General features: G+C 41.4%; 1 pseudogene; it reads right to left on the minus strand.

Moving 5' to 3' along the window:
- Positions 1 to 2,060: 2,060 nt before the first annotated feature.
- On the minus strand, positions 2,061 to 8,307 carry LOC119015872 (annotated as a pseudogene).
- Positions 8,308 to 9,491: the final 1,184 nt, after the last annotated feature.

Here is a 9,491-nt window from a genome sequence, read left to right on the forward strand (position 1 = left end):
ATTTTTCAATTTGGATCAAAATAAAAAAAGAGGTGGTCTCCACAGAAAGAGACATATTCATGTGTACAGCCCATATCCCCCCATCAGAGTCCCCTTATTATAATGAAAACAGCTTCTCCGTCCTTGAAGATGAAATCAGCTTCTACCAGACACAAGGAAACGTGCTGATCTGTGGTGACCTTTGCCCAGAACAGGCACAGAATCAAATCTGATCAATGCACAGGGAGACAAACACATACCTGGCCAGATCAGCATCCTCTCCTTCACACCAAAACAGGAACAACTTTGACAAAACAGTCAACAGAAACGGGCAGCAACTGCTGCAGTTGTGTTGTACACTGGGTCTGTACATCGCCAACGGTCGGCTTCGAGGAGACTCCTTTGGTCTCTACACTCACAGCTCTCCTCTTGGCAACAGCACTGTGGACTACAGCATTACAGACCTGGAGCCCTTCAGTGTAAGAGCATTCACTGTCAGCCCCTCACACCCTTATCTGATCACAGCAAAATCACCTTATACATTAGTCAGATCGGTTTTAGACCACAACACAGAGCCACATCTACACCCTCCACACCCTCATCCAGAAACACGTACACCAGAACAACAACACAATCTTCTCGTTTTGTAGATTTCAAGAAAGCATTCGACTCAATTTGGCATCATGGTCTGTTTCTGAAATTACTAGAAAAAGGTATTGGAGGAAAAATCTATGATATTATTAAGACAATGTATATAAATAACCAATGTGCTGTCAAAATTGGAACTAGGGAAACAGACTTCTTCCCCCAAAGTAGAGGAGTGAAGCAGGGCTGCAGTCTGAGCTCCACCCTGTTCAACATTTATATAGATGAACTGGCCAAATCCCTGGAAGAGTCAGAGATCCCTGGTCTCACCCTCTCTGACACAGAAGTCAAATGTTTACTGTTGGCAGATGATCTAATACTGCTTGCTCCGACAAAGGAGGCGCTACAAAAGCAACTAGATCACCTGTAAAAGTTCTGTCAGACCTGGGCCCTGACTGTAAACCTGGAAAAGACAAAAGTCGTGGTCTTCCAGAAACGACGCAAGAGTCAGAAAAATCCCCACAGGTTCCACCTGGACTCTACGGACTTAGAAAACACAGACAGCTACACATGTTTAGGACTAAATATCACATCGACGGGAAATTTCAATCTGGCCATTAAAGATCTCAGAGAAAAAGGCAGAAGAGCTTTCTGGACTATAAAGAAATCTTCAAACATAGACATACCTGTCAAAATTTGGATAAAAATATTTCAATCAATAATTGAACCAGCTGTATTGTATGGTAGCACTACAAAGCCCTACAGTGCCAAGAGGAGAGCAGAGAAGGGAGTCCAGCCAGCTGGTCCACAGGCTGAGCTCCAACAGCACCGGGCACCAAGACCGCCCTCACACCATCCAGCCCAACCAAATTATAGCAAAAGAAAAAGACAATTACATCAACTATTGGACATCAACAACCAAAACCCAAAGCAAACTCCAATGCTATTTGACCCTAAACAGACAATACTCCATGGCAGATCATCTGAGCTCTGCAACTGACCCGAGACTGAGGAAAACACTGACTCTGTACAGACTCAGCGACCACAGCCGGGCCTTAGAGAGCAGCAGACACAGACAGACCCGGCTGCCCAGAGAGGACCTGATATACTGTTTATTATTGTTGTTATTATTGCTTTTATTGTTATTATCATTATTATCATCATCGTTATCATTGATATCATTATTGTCAAAATAATCTGTAATCCTGTCTGCTTTGGCAATATTGTGAACCACAGTCATGCCAATGAAGCTCGTTGAAATTGAAATTGAAAATTGAAATTGAGACAGAGAGTGCCCATATGGGCTTCTTGTTTGTTTGTTTGTTTTGGGTTTTTGTTCTTGATCTGTTTAATGCTGTTTTTTTTTTTACATTTCACTCCTACCATATTGTATTAATATATTGTTGTTAATTGTATATATATGTATATACACCAGTAAAGGTTAATTCTTCTTTTAGTAGAGTCGTCTTTTAGTGTTCATGTCCACCACCCACTGATGTCTTTTCTTGATGCATTTTATTGAGCCACTGGTCAAATAAGCATCTGAGTTCTCATTATATTGCAAAAGGTGACATTCTTTTTCACAAAGGAAACAAACAGATAAGCCTGTAATCATATGTATTAATGAAAATATGATAAACCTCTCTGTAATTCAAATGTTCAATACCAGCACATTGTGAAACAGAAATCTCAAAATGATCTGTGTGGTCATTACATTGCAAGGAACAGCACTAACCCATCATTATCTAAATGAGGCAACCTGCACAGTCATCTGTGTGTGTTGGTACATTTACCACTGATAAAAGAGAACAAACACTGTCATAAAATAACAAAAACAAGATAAATGAAATTAGATGAGATGAAATTAATGAGATAAACTCCTAACGACAAGATTTGAATAAAATAATGTGTTTAGCTCTTTGGATGACAGTAAAACCTGCTTCAGTTCCATGCTGCAGTCTCTGTTGCACCACATTAAGTCAATGTATGTGCTACATTTTCAAAAGTCTGTTGCCCAGTGTGTCATGGGTTTTCTGTGGTGTCCATCGTTAGTCAGGAAAATCCTGACTTTGAAGCGTTTCTCTACTTGGAGTCTCCCAGCAGGTGGACAATGAGTTCATACGTGGAGAGGACGATGGCTGTGTTAGGGATCTGTCTAATTAGCTGTGGAATGAGTCCTCTATAAAAAGCTGCATAGCCTTCCTCCACTGCTATTAACTTCCCTGTCTGGAAGAAATACTTGTACTTGCTGCCCTCCTCACGCAGCCTTGTCCGAATGACCTCTGTGGAGAAAAGAAAAGGAGAAAGAAAGGATTACTCATTTAAATAAATACTTCTCCCTGACAGAAGGTTGTTTTGTTGCAAGAAACTAACAAATGGGCAAGTGTTCACCGTGTGGGTAGGCTATGCAGGACGCACAGCCCTTTGAAACAGCAGCTGCCAACATCAGACTGAGGAAGTCCGAAGGTCTTTTCTCACTTTCACCATTCAGGGAGATGAACTGGTTCTTGGCAAGGTTTTTCTTCAGTGTCTCGTACATGAGGAAGCAGATCATGGTCTCCGAGATCCCAGCATAAGCTGCAGTCAGGCCTCTATAGAAGCCTCGAACCCCTTCCATTCTGTAAACATAGCGAGCACACTGCAGTGCATTCATCTTCTTCTCTCCTCGGGCTCTGAAAGGTCGAACAAATTGGGCTCATTAGTGACAAAATCCCACCTGATCTGATATACATTTTTTGAGAAAAGCCGCACTTTTCTAGCACTGCTTCCTCTTTAAATGACCAAAATTGGAACCTGTTTGTTTTCTGTTTATTGTCCTAGCGATAGTGAACGGTCATTCCTGTAAAGAACCACATGAAATCCTGCAGTTTCCTGATTGGTTTGAATGAATAACTAGTCTTTTTGTTGCGCTCATTTGTAAAGCCACCATTTTGTGCTGCTGCAGGATGTGTTCTTCCAACACAGGGGTGGAAAGTCTTGTTTCTGTGACCTCACATGATACTCCTGCCCTGTACTCGCTAAGGTAAATATAGACTCTTCCTCCGCACACAGGACACTGCGTCAGCACTGTGTATTTATGGTTACATGGTTACATGCTCAGTCTCACGGACAGCATAACCCAAGGTCAGTGCTGTGAAGGGGGCATCAGCTAAAAGGTCACAGTATGTGGTGGACATTCTCACCTGCCAAGTCCCTAAAATAAGTCAGTTTGTTTTATACAGATCTTAAAAGGCAGAATGAGTAGGATTTTCTAATCCTTTTCGTTATAAAAATAACAACTTTGTTATAATTCGCTGTTTTTTTGGACATGTCTGAGCATCAACCTTTTGGCAGTGGGTGTGGAGCTCTGAGCCAATAACAGGGTGCAAGGATCAGTGCTGAGGGAAGGAGGAGGGGCCAGTTTTGACTTTGATTAAGTCTGCCTTTACAACCGAACTCTAAGTACACAGAGGGCAGGTGAAATTACGAGTGCACATACTTTTTCTCCAGCTGCATCCTGGTCTTCACCATCCAGATGGGGTTCATCAGAGAGTTGGTAATGAAAGCTGAGGAGGCACATTCAGTTTTACACTTTATAGTGACATAAGATCCATTTCATGCCCTCAATGTAATGCATACTGAATTTGGATTCAAGTGCTTGTCCACTCAGATTCACTGAAAGAAATTACAGCAGGATCAGCATCTGAAAAATACTTCTACTTCATACGAAATGATTATAATATTCACAAAGGATTTAATGTTCATTTTTTTAGACTATACAGAGGATCATGTTGGCATTGTGTTATTTCATCCACAGGTTAGACAGAACATTATAGGAATTCATCTTTTTTCAGGGCACTCGATTGTTTTTGCTCACCTGCAACACCAGCAGAGGACATGTGCACCAGACCACTGTTGGGGACAAACATCTCATTGAACGTCTCTTTGGATTTCGAGTATGCAGCGAAGTAAATGGCTCTGAAACACATAGAACAGACTGGTGAGGACTCTACAGAGGCAGGTGTAAAGATTTTGACACAAAGTGCATAAATCTGGCTGCGGTTTTATAGCAGCTGGGCAATTATGTAAATCATTCCGTCTGGACTGGTGTTGCCCTTTGACAGTGTATCCAGCGGTCTGTTTCCCCGCTGCCAGCTCTCTCCATTTGGCTTTTGGAACAAACTGTCACTGCACCAGAATGGGCTGAATAAGCATCACAGATGCCGACAGAGCTGCTCTGAATGTGAGCCGGTCCAAGTTGGCCAGTGAAACAGAGGGGCAATGGAATGACTGAGCAGAGGATCATGCTGCAGCTACTCATTAACCATGGGGAATTATACGCAATTGGTGACCTTTTTCAGTCTCAACATCTGCTCAACATTTGGTGGGAAAACCATTAGTATTGTTCATCTTACATTGACTTCCACCACAATGAAGCCTGAGGGAACAGGGCAAAGTACTGATCGTTTATTGACACCAAGAATGGAACAAGATGACATCGACATTAAATCCAAATAAAACTGACCTTTCATGATGACTTGTGTTAAGGTTCAGATCAATTATTTCCCAGCTGTTGAAACTCAAACCTCCTCCAAAACACAGTGCCTTATTTGTCTCATGTAATGAAAATAGTCAATTAAATACAAATATGGAGGCCTGCTAACACTGACAGATGTTGTGGTCTACACAAACATAAAAGCAGACACACAATACTCTGTAAAGCTAGGGAGGTCTGCCCAGAAGTTGTTGCAATGACAACAGCTTCCTGTTTATACAGTGAGTAAATGCCTTCTACCATTACAATGAAAAATATAAACAGAACTTCCTCCTGTGTTCTCTTTGGTTAGTAGCCTGAGAAATCATCAGTCTGCCTTACTTTGTGACCGTCTCAGTATGGACTGATCAATTACAGGCATCAATATCTAGCATCTTCTAAGGTAATCAGAAGGGTTTATTTTTTTTGTCTGATTGCAAATAATATACATTTGAAAATATTTTGCCTTCGATCTCTTAGAGCAGCCCACAACACCATCTACCTGCTTATCGACAGTCAGTAATCTGAAATGGCAAAGTAGCTAGTAACCAAAGGTATCAATAAATGTAGTGGAGTGGAAATATAAGCAGCAGAAAATTAAAATACTCCAGTACAAGTACATGAAAAATGTATTTAGTTACATTCAAATGCTGGTTGCTGTTATTATCTAAATATCTGTACTGTGTTACCATTCACATTATTTCGGCTTTACCATGACTGTTTTTATCCTACTTCCAAACATTTTATTTATATAGTAGGATTACTCAGGTGTAAATAAAGGTTGACTGATTTCATAATGCCGACTCATTTACCAGCCATTAAAAAAAAAAAAAAAAAAAACCTTATCATTCCATACTTCCTGACCACTGGTTCAACTGTTGTTTGTGGCTACAAAAAAGACTTCTTTGTGTTTTGTCAATAACCTGTACACCAACAGGAAGGTATCATTAACACAGAGATTGCAACATAGATCCAGCTCTTTATTAAGCAAAGCTGCTCTGGGTAATGACAACATAGACACAACTGAGCCACTAAAACATGTGCGCACTGTTTTCACTGTACCTTGAGGGGGCGACGCCAACCGAGGTTCGGCCCAAGGCCACGGAAAAGTGATCTTGGTCCCTCTTTTTCAAGGATTGATCTAAAACAAAATTTAAAAACAGCCATCAATTTTTGTTTAAAGAACACCAACACATTTACAGATGTATTAATTTACACCACCACTGTACATGTTGACCTCAGTCTACATATATTTTACAGCAAAGGTCTTTGGAAGGATTCTCCCCAAGTCATTTAGGGCAATGAGTACAAGAATGACCTCTTTTCATGTCAAAGTAGCATCCAATCTCAACCTCCAGAAAGACTTATTTTAGTTTAAAACCTGTAAATGAAAAGATAGTTCCTAAGCAGCTCTGAAAAATCAATCTGTATCCGACAAGGCAGCTGCAATACAGGCATAAGACCTTAATTAACAAGGAAATATTGTTCTCCAATGTCAGAATCTCCGCAGGCAGTGTAACTGTTTTTCTGTAAAGATACAACAGACACTAGTCCAGACCAGTCTTTGTCCCCAGTCAGTGTTACATCACACTTTCTCCTTGGCACACTGAGCCTGTCTGTAGTCTTCCCTAACCTAACCAAACTCATACAAGCTCTGTTTTTACAGACACCAAAACATTTCATGTGTATCTTAAAGCCTGAAAGAAAAACACGCTTGTATGTCATCACAAACAGCTGGTATAAAGTCACTAAATACCACCAGGATACTGTGAGCTTAATCCTCGCTCTTAATGAGAGACAGGATTAGAGGCATTAATTTCAAGACTATGAAGACAAAACGCCAATGAAAGGCTCTCTGAAGTACTTTAAAAGGACCAAAGCACAAGAACTGCGCATGGGCTTTATACAATCATTCCTAGCAAAGTGTGTTGTTTTTACAAATTTGTTTTTTGTTGTATTTTTTTAAAGCGAAAATCTTTAGGCTATAATTATGTAATTACAAAAAGTCACAAACTGACAGTCATGACTCCTCCCAAAAAGGGTTACCTGTTTAAACTGTGTACCATCTGTGAGGGAACACTTTGTTATTTAAGAAAAATTACCCTGACAGACAGCCCACATAAACAAACATCTTACCGTAGGACCTGCAGCGGCCCAGGTGTAACAGTCCCCGGTCGGATAACCCTGGTGCGACTTAAGGCGCCGAGCTGGGCCTGGAAGACGGGTCTTAGCGTGACGCCAGAGGACTGCAAACCGTGTCTTCAACACCTCCAGGGGGCAGGTCATGATGGCTCCAATCGTACCACTGCATCTGCAAATTGATCACAAACAGAAATCAGAATGGTGGGCCAAACAGAAAAGGAAATGCCCCACCAAATACACTCACTCCCTTAAACTGTTCTTCTTGTTCTTGCAAGGTTACTCATATCAGCTTTGACTGTGGAGAGGGATGTTTCCATTGTAACACACAGCTGAAAGCTATGAAAAATAAAGGTCAAAGACCAGTGTCTTGTGCTGGAGTAAAAATACTCCAGAGCTAACCCAACACATCTGCTGCACAGTTCTGTCCCAGATGCTCTAATTGCACATCAAGAGTTTTTTTGCCTGTCCCCCCCCAAAACACTGATTATACTAAGCCTCTGTAGTGTCCCGTGTCTAGAGGACAGAGTCAAATATATTAGCTGATTAAGCACCCAAGCTAATTCTCCGTTCACTGATCATACAGTGACCTACATCCACCTATTTGTCTGTGAGAGAATAGAATCCACTTTGACTCAAGTATTCCAAATAACATAACCAAGCCTGACAGACAATATTGTAATAATGCATAATGCGTGTAAACAACTGATCACAGACACCAGAAAGAGGACATCCAAGATGGTTGGCCCTGGAAATTACAGGTGTTTTGTTAAAGTTGTTGAAATTTTAAAATAATTTCTGAGAAAAAAAAATCTTTTACTATCAAATATATATTTTTGCTATCAGGGTGAAAACATTTTTTTTCTCTCTCTTTCAAAAAAAAAAAGTGTTTCTCTCAAATGATTTTCTTCTCTCTCTCTCAAAACCTAAGTCTTTGCTCCCGATGCAATTTCTTGCTCTCCTGTCAAGATTTTGCTCTCCCTGTGAAAATAATGTCATGGGCGGGGCCACGTTCTTATTGGCCAGTCGGGTGAGAATCGTCTTGGGAGGTGTGGTTTGACAATCCCGTCTGGAGAGGGGTCCTCGGACATGTCCGCTAACCAGGAAAAACATTGCGATCACCCTGCTCATCAATCCAAGTCATGTATATGTATGTTCATTTTGACGTGGCTTGAACACTACTATTCCACACAGAGATGCCAGGACTGCAACCTGCGAACAACTGTTAGACGAGCTCTACGGAGCACAGTGACAGTGTAGGTGACTGTGTCGATGCCTGTCCAAAAAAATGCAACTGTCAATAAATCTTCCAAAAGTGCATGCTGTCGGGCTCACTCTTTGTCGTGAATGTCTGTACTCACAAATAACTCATGGGTGGACCAGTCTGAGGCATTTTTTCACGCCGAGCGGCTCGAGAGCTGTGTGGACACCACTGTCAGTTGTGGCATTGAGTGCGCAGCGTCAAGGTTAACTTGTGACACCTGTTACCATCGAGTATTTCTTTCATTCCACACCACGTTCAAATGGTTACTGAATGAAAGCCATCGTTCCCAGCCGCATAAATCGTTATTAAGCTGAAGCCAAGTCGATGTGAAAACTGTATATACTGTCATACAGCCTGCTCATCAAATAGTCTGCAGAATATGTTGACATCCAGCCCCAACTCAGTGTGAGGTCAGTCAGCTGTGGCAACGCGTGAGGCGACCAGATCAACCTGTGACACAAACACCTGGAGCGACCGTCGACCATGGTTCATAGGAAAGCCCAGACATGTATCTCACTCTTCTCAAGGGGTAACGTTTTAGAAGGTTGGCTGTGTTCCCCACTGGTCATCATTTACAACCACCAAATCAACCCATGGGCAACACACCAGCCCTGTGTTACAGCAGAAAACAAATCCAACATGTCAACATTGTGGACAATATTACATTTTTATCCTCAGCGACATACAGCAATCAACACCCAGGCTTGAGCATAAAATACAATGCTGTTAACTCGGCATCATTCAATTAATCACAACTTGATGAAAACAGATACAATTCTGTGTGTAGGCTGAACATTTTACATCTGAGAATATCAGAATCACTGTAGGCCTAAAACAGTGATAATGATTAAAAAAAAGAAACAAAGATTCACGACAAAGAGTTAGCCCAACAACGTGCACTTTTGGAAGATTTATTGACAGTTGCGTTTTTTGGACAGGCATCGACAGGCATCAAAATGAACATGCATATACATGACTGGGATTGATGAGCAGGGTGATCGCAATGTTTTC

Source organism: Acanthopagrus latus, unplaced genomic scaffold (genome assembly GCF_904848185.1).
Source record: "Acanthopagrus latus isolate v.2019 unplaced genomic scaffold, fAcaLat1.1, whole genome shotgun sequence".
Classification (NCBI taxonomy): domain Eukaryota; kingdom Metazoa; phylum Chordata; class Actinopteri; order Spariformes; family Sparidae; genus Acanthopagrus; species Acanthopagrus latus.